General features: G+C 43.3%; 1 protein-coding gene across 2 annotated transcripts in view; it reads left to right on the forward strand.

Moving 5' to 3' along the window:
- The window catches only part of ZNF664 (zinc finger protein 664), a 138,435-nt gene that overhangs the window by 44,718 nt on the left and 78,669 nt on the right, over positions 1-15,048 (forward strand). For both annotated transcript variants that reach the window (XR_012374899.1, XR_012374900.1), the window contains exon 3: positions 13,120-13,229. The gene's annotated coding sequence lies outside the window, so the exon portion shown is untranslated. The remainder of the gene's footprint in view (positions 1-13,119; positions 13,230-15,048) is intronic.

Raw genomic sequence — 15,048 nt, forward strand, 5'->3', positions numbered from 1 at the left:
TGTGTGTGTGTGTGTGTGTGTGTGTGTGTGTGTGTGTGTGTGTGTGTGTGGTGAGGGGGTGGCTTGTGTATTATGCCTAGGGTGACCTTATAATTTACTGTCCAAACTGGGCACTTAAGAGTAAAGGAGGTGCTGTTAATGAGGACCACAGGCCTAAACTGGGACTGTCCTTGCAAACCAAGTTGTGAGGACACCCTGGCCCAAGGATCACAACCCAAGCAAGTAAGAAATGACTAAATTGCATCAGGAATAACTCGAAGAGGAGTGGTAAGGTCTGTGGCAAACTGGAGAAGGCATGCCTTACTGAAGGGATGGCCCCTACTTGGCTGTAACTGTTTATTTCTATGCTAGAATATAGGCCAAAGGCTCCCACATATTTTCTTTTAAGAGAAAACCAGCAACATGGATTTTTATATAAAATTTAGTGATTTTTGAACGTTGGCAACGAATTCATGTTCCCTGTGTGACCCATCTTGGTCATTTCTATTACCTGCCTAGTGCCCATAGGCTTTTATTTCACTTTGCAAAGCCCTGCTCCAGTCCCTGATGACTGTGACCCGCTCCTGGTAAGGTGTGGTCTACCCCTTGGGGAAGGTGTGGTGGCCCGTGTTCTGTGCCACAGGCTTTGACTCTGATTCTGGGATCTGCTGGCTTTGAGGGGCAAGTCTATATCCCACTTCCACCATCAAGGTAGACGCAGTCCAAACTGGCCTTTTTGACATGAGAGGGTTTGGGAAGAGCGGTCACATGTGGGCACACCTATCCCCCACTGAGTCAGCACTCGGGGTGCCTGCTAAGATTTAGGGTGTGAGAAGTCAAGGCTGACTTCACAGTTTCTGACCTGGGGCCCTATTGAATAAGTGGCAGATTGCACCTTTAAGAACACAATGAAGCATTTCACTTTTTTTATTCAAAGGCATTAATAAAATAGGCTGTTGGTTAGCCCCCCCCCCCCCAGAAAAAGAACTCTGTCAAATCAGAGAGCCCCAAACATCCAGATGGTCTGCTGTAGAGGTTCTGGGCGCCCAGGTCTGTCACAGGCCACCTCGAGGAAGTTGTCGAATTCTTTAGCGTTGTGTGAGTCTGGACGTGATGCCTTCTGAGGGACTTCCCAACTCTTGGTTCTGTTATCCTAAAAATGAAATTGTTAATTTTTCTGTATAACTTGCTGTGATTCTCAGGCATTTGAAAAAAGGTGAATGGAAAGCAAATAGAAGCAGATGGAAAAAGTCCTCAATGGTGGAATCAAACCTGAGGGGAGAGGCAGGGAAGAGGTTGACACCATCACCGGGCAGGAGCCAAATATAAATAGCATTGCTGGATTAAGAGAGAGAAAGAGAGGGAGAATGAGGTTGGCAGAGCTCTTTCTCTGTGAATGTATGCAGTTTCTTAACTTACCCAAACCTCAGATTTTCACCTATAAAACCTATGGTTTTGAAAATACCTAACTCATGAAATAGTTGGAAAGACTATTTGGAAGCATTTAGTAATACAACAGGAAGAAAATCCCAGTTGCCTGTTAAGGAAGATGGGTCCCGTTGTTTGGAGTTCTTTTGTTCTGCTGAACTGCACTGTTAGAGATTTGGGCATCTAAATTTGGGGGTAGAAACTAGAGAGGGCTGAATTGCTTTATGTGAGAAAAGCCAGCAGAACTTGACTTTCCCAGGGCAGCCTGGGACAAGAAAATAGAATTGGAAAGGTCGTTGGAAGAGAGGGACCCAGGGGTTTCACAGATGAACGCTTATGACCTCAGAATCCCTCCTTAAAGTCTTGAGATGCTTGGTCCGAGTGGATTGCTTATGGAAACTGTGGAGGGACTGAGTGCTGTGTCCCAGCTGGAATGGGGCAGAACATCTGTACTACGATAAAAATAAATGTTGGAGCCAGAAGAGAGCAGCCAAAAGCCCATGAGCTCCAAGGAGTGTGGAGAAGCCTCTGGGAGAGGCAGGTAGGGAGGCCTCTGGGTCTCTCACTACTCCTAGTGTACATAGGTAGAATACTGTGAAGATCATGAGTAAATTAGATTTTTTAAAAAAATCATTCCCATATTAGGCACATGAGCAAATCCAAAGATCCCAGGTCCTTGTGTTTATTATACACGTCGGCGAGAGCTTGGCATAGATCTCAGTGGAAGGTGACTGTCATGCCAGAGTGCTCTCATTGCTTGGATTTAGGCACATGGCAAACAAAATACAGTGTTAGAGTAAAATAATAGCATATAAAGATTGCTTTTATTGGTTTTCAGGTGAATTTATGCATTTTATAGATTCTGTCTTGTTTGTACCTTGACAGTTCTATTTACTAAATGCTTCTGAAAATGGGTTCACTCAGAGACTTCCCCTCTTTCTCTGGGCTGGCCCTGGCCCCGGTCTTCTTTGCATCCTGAATTATGGCGGGAGTGTTGTGTTTGGAGGGATTTTAAATCTGATATCTATAGATGTGTTTCAGGGAGCTCTCGAACCTCCTTAAAATATATGCAGAATTTTGTGTATATGTGGGTATATGCATTTTTCTAGGGAGAAGGGCTTTCCTTGAATGTGTGACTCTAGTCAATAAAGAACACTAATTGAGGAAAACTATCTGCTTTAGCCACATGGTTATTCACTGTGCAGGAACCTTGGGGAAGGGGATGTCCTAAGAGTTCAGAACAGACTTGGGTCCGCTGAAAGGAACAGAAAATGTTAGATGTAATAAATGGAAGGAAAAACATCACACTGTGCTGTGTTGTAAAGAAGAAGAGAAGGGGTGCCTGGGTGGCTCAGTCGTCAGGCGTCTGCCTTCGGCTCAGGTCATGGTCCTGGGGTCCTGGGATCGAGTCCCGCATCGGGCTCCCTGCTCAGTGAGGAGCCTGCTTACCCCCTCCCTCTGCTCCCCCCGCTTGTGTTCTCTCTCCCTGACAAATAAATAAAAATCTTAAAAAAAAAAAAAAAAGAAGGCCTTTGGCATAAAACAAAAGATACATATGTGTGCCGGCTGTAACAGATCAGCTGTGTTACGTATAATGTAATGTGCTTAAGAGACAAGTTCTGTGAGCAGTGTACCAAAGCTGAAAACTGGTGTAGGTGAGAACAGCCAGGTTCTCCCTCCCAGGGGCTGGCTGGGAGGCAGAAGGAGTTGGCTATGTGATTGGAAACACCGAAGCTCACGGAGTTGGCCTCTTGGTTGCAAAGAAGGCAGTTCTTGTTGTAACTTTGGAGTGAGGTCCCCGGTGCTGGTGTGGGTTGTGTTTAGATTCTCCAATAAACCTATTCTGTTGCTTGGTGGTGCGTTCTTCCATGTTTCATTTCTGGGTACCGCTTGCCTGCAGTACAGAGTTAAGGTAATAATGTCTTTGTTAACATTTAAGTCAGTGATGTTGAGCCTTCATCCTGTCTCCAAGATGTTCTTATCCCTGGCACTCCTCTCTCCTGATGCGTCCCCCTCCTGCCTTTCTGAGGTGAGCTTGAGACCCACAGGGATTTAGTCTGGGGGGTAAGCCCTGTCTGCGTCCCATGGAGAGTGAGCAGGACGTTGGGACTGGGATGCCAGCAGGCTGCGCTTCTGTAGCTGTCGCTGTCACGCTGTTCCTGCCAATGACAGGTTTGGAGAGAACCAGACTCTCTGTGGCTTGCACACCAAGACAGGTCCCTCGATCCAGTAAACATCAGGAAAAGAAATTTTAAAAAGCACAGTGTATATAACAAGATGATGGGAGTAAAGTTAAAGCATTGATCCTAGAAAACGTGAATGGGTTAAATTCTGCCACTTACAGACATTTTCAGGTTGAATGATAGGTTTCACCACAACCATATGTAGAGGTTGGTGACAAGAGACCACTTGCAGGAAGGGACACAAAGGCTGAAAGGGAGAGTGGAAAAACACCAGGAAGCTGTTCCCAAAGAGAACACGAGTAGTGTGGTAGCATTGCCCATCCAAGTAGAATGCAAGGCAAATGGCATCGATTTATGAACTTTGTCAAGAAGATAGTTACATGCTTTTGTTTGGCCAACGTAGCTTTGAGAGATAGTTTATGTTTCTAGAAATACAGTGAGACAGTAATCCCTAATCACAGCAGACTGTATTGATCCTCATCTCTCAAAAATCAGCTAGACTGTGAAGGATCTAACTACTTGACTGGCTTTATTAACAATCTGTCAGTTGTCTTTGAACTGTGTGCCAGCAGCCCTTTTGGAATATTCACGAAGACTGACCCATGTTTTATGCCAGAGAGAAAATCTCACTAAATTCCGGAATGTGGAAAATCCCCACAGGTCACATTCTGTGACTATAACAATAAAAATCGAAGTTGCCGAGAAAGAGCCAAAAATCCTATCCACTTGGAAATAAAACACAACAGAACACCCTCTTCCTTCTCCAGATTAACAGCTGGAGAGGAAATAAAAATGAGTCCACATCATTTAGAGACGAATGACCAAGATGGCATCATAGAACACATCTTGTTGGATGGGTTAATGATGAGTAAAATGTTTTATGGCCTTAAACTAATAAACCAGTAAGGGCCTTTATCAAGACTCTCATCTGTTCCCACTCCTTTCATCTGTTACTGTACTGAATCGTTGAAAGCGACTTTTATTTTTATTGAATTTTTTTGAATTTTATGGAATTTTTCATTTTTATCGAGTAAAGTTGAATTTCAATTTTATTGAAAAATAAGGAAAACACCTTTTTTGGTCATCCAATTTTTGAAAATTGACACAGGTATAATCTTAAGAGGTTCAGTTATGCCTTCTTATTTAAAAAAGGATTTAGTAGGGCACCTGGGTGGCTCAGTTGGTTAAGCGACTGCCAAAAAAGGATTTAGTAGGGCGCCTGGGTGGCTCAGTTGGCTAAGCGACTGCCTTCAGCTCAGGTCATGATCCTGGAGTCCCAGGATCGAGTCCCGCATCGGGCTCCCTGCTCGGCAGGGAGTCTGCTTCTCCCTCTGACCCTCCCCCCTCTCATGCTCTCTCTCTCTATCTCATTCTCTCTCTCAAATAAATAATCTAAAAAAAAAAGGATTTAGTAGTTTTATTTTTACTCTTTGTTCTAGAAGAGATCACATAGCACGTAGATTAACATCTATGTCCTCCACTTGCCAAAAGTACAGAATCAAGGCGACGTCTAGTATTAATGTTTTAATCAATCATTTGAGCTTTGAAAGTGTAATACAGCCCAACCAACAGATTCTAGGGGTGGAGTTTACCAGTGTTGACAACATCCTTACATTTTTTGCAGGACTATTCAGATTTTCTCCCTCTTTTTTTTAAAGATGTTCTTTATTTATTAGAGAGGGAATGTGCACAAGTGGGGGGAGGGGCAGAGGGAGAGGGACAAGCAGACTTCCTGCCGAGCAGGGAGCCCCATGCAGGACTCGATCCCAGGACCCTGAGATCATGACCTGAGCCAAAGGCAGACGCTTAACTGACTGAACCACCCAGGCGTCCCATTGATGATTTCTAGTTTCCCAGAAAAATCATCCTGTTTTTGGACATCTCATTTTAGAGATGTACATAACTCTTTTAAGTTCTTAGCTCTCACTGTCATTGTGATTAATAACCTTTTCTCACACCTCCCATTGTGTATATTTTCTTTTCTTTCTTATTATACTTGCCCTGGTATGTCTATTTTATTGTTAGCCTCCCCCCATCCCAGCCCCCTAAGAAGTGGACATTGGATTTGATGATCAGTTCTTCTGTGTGTATTCTGTAACTACTACTCTTCTCTTATCATCAGTATCCTTAATTTTATTGTGCTGTTCTTTTTCTAGCTTTTTTTTAGTCTTAGTGCTTCATTTTCCTTCCTGTTTAATAATAAATATATTAAATCAATTTTCCTCAGAAAAACACACTTCATTATAACCATCATAGTAAAGCCAGCGTTAGGCTGTGGTGTCCACATTTCAGTTCCGACCACTAGCTTCTGGCTACATCCCGTAGATGTTGAAAATGGTCACTGTTTTCTGAACAGTGTTTATTTGCAGTCACTTTTGTCTCTGGATCCAAGAATTATTCAGAGGAATTTATTTAAGGTTCTTAAGTTGTATCTCTTTTTTCGTTAATCATTGTTAGAGAATCTGGCCTGTACAATTTTGCTCTTAAGAACTGCCACAGCAGTAACAAACCAAAAAACAGGGGGTCTTTCCCTGGAGAAGGTTGCAGAAGGCACACACACACACACACACACCCCACCACCACCACCACCACCACCACCACCAACAACAACAACAACCAAAAAAAAACCCAAATTACATTTCTGTCATGTGGGATATCATAATAGAATTTTAAAACTCTTACTCAGAATAGAGCAATAAGGTTATCTTTTGTGCCGGCGCGAGTTTGCATACTGGAATTTGTACCTGCTACACAAGCTTGTCTGACAGTGAGTCAAGGAGGAACGTGGAGGCTTTTTTGCTACTGTGGACAAATCAATAAAAACATGAAAAGGTAATTCTAGGAGCACCAGCCTGCCTCCTTGGACAAAGGAGTTTTGTATGTTTGAGTTCTGGAATGCTTTGCCCCTCGAGGGAGTGGCAGTGTCTATTCCAGGAGAGGTGGGATCCCTGAGTGCCAGGGGCTGAGGAAGCCAACCCCAGCAAGAGTGAGCCTGAGTGGGATTGCGTTTGGTTTAGGCAAAGAAATGGGGAATTTCCTGCACATGAGAAGTTACAAAGCAATTGATACCTTTAAACTTAATTGATTGTATTATTCAAATCCGCAGTATTGTATTTACTTGTTTCTACTTGACCTAGCAGGTGTTTGAGGGAATTGTTTTTCACTACGATTCTGGTTTGGTTCATTTCTCTGTGGTATTTCCAATTCTGTGCTGTTCATTGTATAATAAATGCCCATGGTTTAGTTTTCAGTTGTACCCTCTATTGGAGGTAAAATACCAGTCTTCCATCTTCTTAAACGGTGTTTGAGTTCTATGTCAGCACAGTTCTTTGAGAATATACTAACGTGTGTGTGCATATCCTGCCTTTTTCTGGAGAAATGATCAAAATCTGTACCTGTGCTGTCGTGTGATTGATTTTCACTTAGCACGTGCCTTAGTGGCTGTTCGATATCCACACATTGATGAGTGCACCTTTTAATGTTTTAATGGTTATTTCCAACTGTCCTCTGTTCATGGAAATTTCCCCCATGTTTTCTCTTACTATTGTTACGCCTTTTTTTTTTTTTTGGAAATGTGTAAATCTTTGATTTAAATGTTAAGTCTTTGGTTTTGTAAGGAAGGTGGTAAAGACTCAACTGAAAAACATTTTCTCCGATGGCTAGCTAGTTATCCTACCACTGTTTATTAAGTTGTCTCTGCACAGATTTGAAACATCAGCTGCATTACAAGCCAAACTTCTCATATATATTTGGGTCTATTTCTATTCCATTCAAATATTTTTACTTCTCATATATATTTGGGTCTATTTCTATTCCATTCAAATATTTTTAATTACAGTATCTCTATTATATGCTTTAATATTTGCAAGGTTCTCTCCCCTTCATAACTCTTCTTGTCCACATTTTGCCCATCTAGTCTGGAATGTTTGATCAGCAACCTTTAAACCTCAGTGTCGGGGCGCCTGGGTGGCTCAGTCGGTTAAGCATCTGCCTTCAGCTCAGGTCATGATCTCAGGGTCCTGGGATTGAGCCCCACATCGGGCTCCCTGCTCAGGGGGAGTCTGCCTCTCCCTCTGCCTGCCCCTCCCCCTACCCTCAGCTGTGCTCTCTGCTCTCTCAAATTAATAAATAAAATCTTTAAAAAAACAAAACCTCAGTGTCATTTTGTATTAGCTGTGCCTTGCAAACAGCCTAAAAGCATTGTTTTTGATTGGATGTTTCAGTAAAAACACAACACATGTTCTTTTTTTCATTTTTTAAAATTGTGGTGCATTTTATGTTTCCTACGTTCACAGCCTGTGCCCGCTGTTTTGAGTTCTCACTCCCAACTCTGCAGTTTGACTTTTATGGACTGCACTGCCCTGCATTTTATTACTGAAACCCACAGACTCGTGCTGGGTGTGTGTATGTATGTGTGCCAATCCGTTAATAATAAATCTCTCTCTTTACATCTATATATATATCTTATTGGTTCTGTTTCTCTGGAGAACCCTGAATAATGCAGCCTGTAATGTGTTTTGGGGCTTGGGCAAGAGTACAAATAGAGACCCACATCTATTGAAATGGAAACCCACATTCATACCGAACACTGTGTTAGCTTGATTTATGAGTGTAAAAGTTATAAACCAAGCTAACAAAGTGGTCCATAAAATGTTCTGTTCTCCTACTGAAAGGCTGCCCAACTTCAGACCGCTGTGACCTTTCAGTGTTCCATGCTGGTACATGGTGGTCCAGGAGGGTGGACAACCCCGACCACAGTGCAAAGACTGGCCGTTCCCCACCCCCATCCCACCCCACAGTTGCCCCTTTGTTGGTCCTCACGCTGGAGTGTCTATATCAGCCGCCTGCTCTTGGGAGAGGGCATTGGAAGAAGAGGCTCATGCAGGCTATGGCAGCAAGCCTGGGCTGTTTGGGAAGGAACCTCCCGGTCAGAGATATTGGGAGTCTGATGTAGAGCTAGGGATCCAGGTTGGTTCACCTTTTGGCTCCTGCGAGGGTTCAAGTGGGGGCCCCTCTTGCCCAGGTCAAGGGCAGTGCACACTGACCATGTACCATCAAAGTTTTAGCTAGCAAAACTATCTGGCATGACCAGCCCAACTAAAACGTCTGCCTCGTGAATAAACAAAATTAAATTTATCCAACAGTCATCTTGAAGAAAGAAGGAAACGGGAACCAAAGCCTGTGATCTCTCATCTTTGATCACGCACCTTGGGTATTAGTCCGTATTTCCAGGTCTTTTTCTGATTGCCCCAGTGCTCTGGCTTTTCATGTTGGCCAAGTTGTTTCTCCTTCCCCAGAGTGAGTGGCAGGAGGGCGCGTGAATAGCTCTTCTCTGCGTAAGTGTTTCTGTCTTAGTGTGAGTGCTAATCAAGATCCTCAAGAGATCCTTGGGCTGCAGGATGTCTGGGAGATAGAGATTGTTGTCGACATCACGTGCTCAATGCAGGAAATTCTTGAAGATTTGAGAGGCTACTCAGGGATGGCTGTGGGGACATGGCTTGTGTTCCTCACCAGTAGCTTAACACCAAGGAGCGTCTCTCCTCTGCTCTTTTTCTCACTCTCAAAGAAAATGCATAGAATAGCTTACAAGTTCCTCAAGGTCCTCTGGTCCCTCTGATCATTGCTTCTGTGTAATGACACAATTTTAATATTCAATTTTATTTTGCAGTTTTAATACGGAGCAAAGCAATGGCTTGAATAATCCCCATGACTGTGGAATAACAAGATAGATACGTTGTTTTGAATTAATTATATTTTATTTGCCTTCATGATTTAGTTTTGAAGGATATGATTAAATTAGCTTATGTTCCTTGAGCAAAGGCAAGTTACATGTGGTTGGGTGAGAGCCAATAATTTGGGGGAAAACCCACCTGGGGTTCATTTTTTCTTCCTTATGAAGAACAGGAATCTAGAAGTTGCTGATTCACTCATGGGGAGTAGAATATTAATCATATACGGAAGTGTTTATGTTCTCCATGCAGACCATAAAATAGTGAGAGATGTTTGTTTTTCCTTTACAAAACAAAACAAATAACCCCTTTAAGATGGAAAAACAATTTACGTTGTTAATTCAGTTTTTACTGTAAATAGTGTTGCTGTCCCCTTTATTAGAGTTGATATATTTTAAAACAAAACTAAATAATACAAAATCCCCGAGGCACAGTTTATTAGTGGGGCAGACGCCAAAGTTATTTTACATAGGGAAGGAAGAGACACTGAACATCAAAAACCTGACAGCTCTATGTCACGTGGCCAAAGAGGCCGAAAAGTAATTCCTTGGTTATTTTGGGGCAGGTAATTTGGCATCATTTCCCTCTGGAAGATGAAGCAGTGGTGAGGCTTGAGATGTGTGGATTTGGTCCCTTTAGTGGTCAGTGTGTGTGTGTGTGTGTGGGGGGCTATCTTCCATCCCTGTGTGTGTGTGTGTGTGTGTGTGTGTGTGTGTGTGTGTGTGGCTTGAGATGCCTGGATTTGCTCCCTCTAGTGGTCAGTGTGTGTGTGTGTGTGGGGGGCTATCCTCCATCCCAGTGTGTGTGTGTGTGTGTGTGTGTGTGTGTGTGTGTGTGTGTGTATAGGGCTATCCTCCATCCCAGTCCCCAACCTCTGTGAAAATTTCTAAACATTTTCTTCCCCTTAAGAGGATTCAGAAGCTGTTCACTTGCTCTCCGAATTGCTTTTAAAAGATATATATATTTTTTATCCATAAAGTATTTTTCTGGCTCACCATAAATGCTGTGAAAGTATTTGTGGGTGTCTTATAAAACTTGATGGTGCCAAGTTTTCACCCATTCTCTCTCCACTTTATGCCTTTCTTATCTGATTTAAATGTTGAATCTCATGCTCCACAAGCATTTACTTTGTTTCATATTTTCAAATTTTCTGTTAATTCTTTCTAAGTTCTATAAACTATACTAGGCTTTAACTGATCACTCAAAAGATAAAAAAGATGTAATTAATTAATAATCGTTCAAAAGATGAAAAATCTATCATTAATTAATAATGATTAATACAAGATATAATTAATGATTTTTTGCAAGAGGTAGTATTATATTTAAAAAGCATGATGTGATTTTATCAGACAATTTCTTTGGGATGATATAAAATGAAAGTTGATAGTCCAGTATATACATCCTTAAGTTACAAACCATTACTTCATTTGTGCTGTGGATTGATGAAATAGTTTCCTTCCAACGACTCAGACCATTGCATGTAACTCATACGGCAAATGACAGTGTTTTAAAAAACTCTAAACAATGCATGGTGGAGTGTGCCAAGAATCTTCTCTAATAAGACAACCTATTGATAATGCAGTTCTTTGGGGCTCCAAAATTCCCAAGCGCGTGTGTCAGCAGATTAATATTCTCTCCCCCTTTCTTTCCTGTGGGGGTCATCAAAAACCATTATCTGACCAAAAAGAGTTCCACGAAGTATAAGAATGCTAGAAGGGGAAGGTTTTTAGCAGCACAGGAGTGCAGATTGTAGCCTACAGACCAGACCCACTTATGAACTCATGAGTGGTTATTTTTAACCTCTCATGAGTTTTAACCAAGAGAAGTTCCTTCTCTTGAGGTGACGATAGGTGGAACTTAGAAACTACCTTTACATTTTAGAATTTGAGATCTCTATCTTAACATACTTACTGTAATGGCCATAGCAATTCAGAGGGGAAAAAGATATTCTATCTCTATTTTATGCACAGGATGCTGAAAAGAGCATTTAGTGACATGCAGAATTGAGGGGGCAAAGCTAACCCCAAAGCCAGGTATCCTGAAATTACTGTAGGGTCCAGCAATCCCACTTGAGTACATACCCCAAAGAATTGAAAGCAGGGACTCTAACAGATATTGTACACCATGTTCATAGGATTGGCCAAAAGCAGCCAAAAGGTGGAAACAACCCAAGTGCCCGTCAACGGATGAACAGATAGGCAAAATGTAGTCTATCCACATGGTGGAATATTACTCAGCCTTAAAAAGGAGGGGAATTCTGACACACATTACAACATGGGTGAACCTTGAGGATATTACGCTGAGTGAAATAAGCTGGTCACAAAAGGACAAATACTGTATGATTTCACCTAAATGAGGGACCTTGAATAGTCATGTTCATAGATAAAAAATAGAATGGTGGCTGCCAGGGTCTGGGGGATATAGGGAGAATGGGGAGTTCGTGTTTCATGGGGACAGGGTTTCTGTTCGGGAAAAAAAAGTTCTGGAGATGGTGGCGGCAGCCGCAGAACAGTGTGAATGGACTTCATGCGCTGAACGGTATGCTTTAAAATGGTTAACGTGGCAAGTTTTGTGTTCTGTATATTTAATTACAATGAAAAAAAGAGACAAAAAAGGAAGGTGGCATCTTGGAAGAATATTTAGGATGCAGAATCAGAAAAAAAAAGCATCACAATAGGAGTAGATTTTGAAGGCCCTTTGCCTGGATTTGATCCCAGTCCCCTATTTACTAGCTGTGTGATTTTGAGCAAGTTGCTTGACCTCTCTGTGCCTCAGATGCCTCATCCGTAAAATGGGCATGATATTTGTCCTTATTGCATGTGTTTATCATAAAGCCGAAAGGAGATGATGCAGGTTAGTGCTTAGTAGAGGGGCCTTGCACGGAGGGAGCATGCAATCAATACCAGCTGTCATTATCAGAGAGGTTAACCTGGCCAAGGATTTGCTTCTAGTAAATAGCAAGAAGCGCTTCCTGCAGAAAGCACATTGGCCTGTCTCCAGGGCCAGTCTTCCCCACCGTTATGCCACACATTATGTTATTTGTTGAATTGAATCGAAGGCCAAGTGCTACGGTCTTGGGGAGGAAATCACAGCCTATAAAGATGGTCAGAAAATTCAGTTAAGAAATTTAAAGGTGTCAGAACCTTGTCAATACTTCACTTCTTGTAGATGAAATGGAGAGATGGGTATATATGATTTGCAAATAAAAAAAAAATTTTAAAGGTATGTGTAAAGAGAAGAGCATCAGATATCCTGAATCTGAAACCAGGGCTCCATCAATTAGAGAATTATATCCTTCCTCTTGACAACCAGCCAAGCCGCCAGCCAGCTCAAGTAGGTGAAGTTTCATTGAGAGTCCTCCCAAGTGAAAGCCACCTTGCCAGGGGCTGAAAATACAGAGGGTGTTACCAGACATGCTCCTTGCTATGTAGGTTTTACCTAGTGGGAGAGAGACTTCTAAACAAATAATTATAGCATGGTCTGATAACAACACCTATAATGTGTGATCAAGATACAGTGTTAGTGCAGAGGTGAGCATGAGTAGCCCTATCCAGGGCCATGAGGCCAGGCCAGGCTCCTTATAGAAGGGCTTTAACGGATGCAGAGGAGTTCACCAGTGCTCAAGCTCCCAGGTACAGTGAGAGAGCACACTCCCAGCAGAGGATGGGGTACACACCATTGGTTCTCAAAATGAAGTGTGCACCCGGAGGGGTTGTGAACACACAGATCACTGAGCCCAACCCTGTGTTTCTGATTCAGTGAGTGCAGGGTGGGGCCTGAGAATCTTTGTCTCTGTCAAGTTCCCAGGGGATGCTGAGGCTGACGCTGTTGCCCTAGGGACCACATTCTGGGAGCTGCTCCTTTGCATGAAGAACTGAAGCATGAACTCACGACGTGTGTTTGGGGAACCGTAAGTAACTCAGTACTGCTGCCATTTCAAGTGTCTGAGCGATATGTTTGGAGAGTTAGGGAGGGGGCCTAAGTGCAAAGAGCTGTGAGCGAGAGAAATAAATAACGTGTTTGCATATTCCAGCCATAGCAGGCACTAAAACGTAATACGCAATCCTGACAGCAACACAGGGAGGAGATGTTATCGTGCCCATTTTACAGATGAGACAAGTGTGGAGCACAGATTAACCGATTGGAGAGAGAGATGTAGGAGGTAGAAGACCCCAGACTTTGTGGCTGATAGGATATGGGTGAGCAACATCTAGGTTCTTCAATTTGGAGACAGGTATGGGGTGATGCCAACGACCCAAACAGGAAGTGCAGGAGGGGCAGGGTTGTAAATATTCTGTCCCAGTTATGGGAACAGGTAAACTCCCTCTTTTCCAAAGTTCAAACTCCTTTCTCCCTCTCTCCTCTAGGGGAATTGGCTGCTTTTGTTAGGGATGATGTACCGCCAGCCATGGCCACAAGGGGACACTTGTTTGCTTGGAATGATTTAAATTCGTCAGGCTCAGGCGAGGTCAGGATACAAAGTTCTTCCAGAAAATAAATCTTTTTTTTTTTTTTTAATTTCCCCTGATTGTTCTCCGTTCTATTGACTTGAATGGTGACATTTGTTCAGTTGTTCAGTGAATATCTACACGTCTTGCTTGAAGTCAAGAGGAGTGGTGTTGACACCCAAGAGGGCGCGAGCTAGCATCGGGACGTTGCAGGACGATGATGATGTCAAAAGCAAAGGGGCCGGAAGGTACTGGAACATAGGATATGTTCCAGAACATAGGATTTGTTTAGGGAGGCTGGATGTGGTGGCCCAGAACCAGGAAGCTGGGAACATGGTCATTATTGCGAATGACATGGGGGAGTTAGTGGTGGAGGCGAATTGGAGACAGGAGGGGAGGAAGGATCTTGTTGTCCAGCTGGAGGTGATGGGGTCTGTAGTGGGGTCACATCCGAATAATGACTGAGAATCGCCTCTGAATCCCGTGGAGTAAACCAGACTGCCCGGGAGACGAGAGAAAGAAGGCACTTCTGGAATGCTCTCAGAACACTTCATTTGGGATAATGCGTTTTAAGGTCATTCTATGAATACTCTTTTACTCCGGTGCTTTCAAGTAGGGTCGGTGGTGAGATGTTTTACCTGTCAAAGAGTACCTTATTTGGGGGCGCCCAGCTGGCTCAGTCGGTGGAGCGTGCAACTCTTGATCTGAGTCATGAGTTCGAGTCCCACGTGGGGCATAAAGGTTACTTTAAAAGGTAAGAAATAAAAAGAATAAATTGCTTTGACACTTGTTAAAATGGTAAGGAAGACTTTATTCAGGGCTATTTCGATAGGTGTCAGGGCTGGCGCAGTGGGGTGACAGATCAGGCAACTCGGAATACAGCAAAGGCAGCTGGGGATTTATAGTCAATGGGGAGGAGGGCCAGTGGGTGGGGAAGGGTTCTTGCTCAACCAGCTCTTGCTGGAGGCAGGACAAGGTGATCAGTTTCAGGGGTGGGGGATTCTCGCTACACTGACTAACGGGGTTGTTACTCCAGCCGGACCTGGTGCAGAGGAGGTTTGGGAGAAGAGACTTGCAAACCTCTTGCCTCCCAACTCCGTCTCGGGTCTGCTTCCCGGAGGATCCCAGTGATACAGTGCCAATCAGTTTACCTCCTCTGGACACATGGTTGGAACTGCTGGGAGGCCCTGTTGCAGGGGGGACCGTGGAGGCGTTTGTAAGGGAGGGCAGGGTGTGGAGAAGAATTCCTGGCTTGCAGGCGGCCTCATTTATTCTCCTCGG

This window comes from Callorhinus ursinus, unplaced genomic scaffold, assembly GCF_003265705.2.
Source record: "Callorhinus ursinus isolate GAN/ISIS: 27379988/994484 unplaced genomic scaffold, GSC_fseal_2.0 scaffold41, whole genome shotgun sequence".
In the NCBI taxonomy this organism is placed as follows: domain Eukaryota; kingdom Metazoa; phylum Chordata; class Mammalia; order Carnivora; family Otariidae; genus Callorhinus; species Callorhinus ursinus.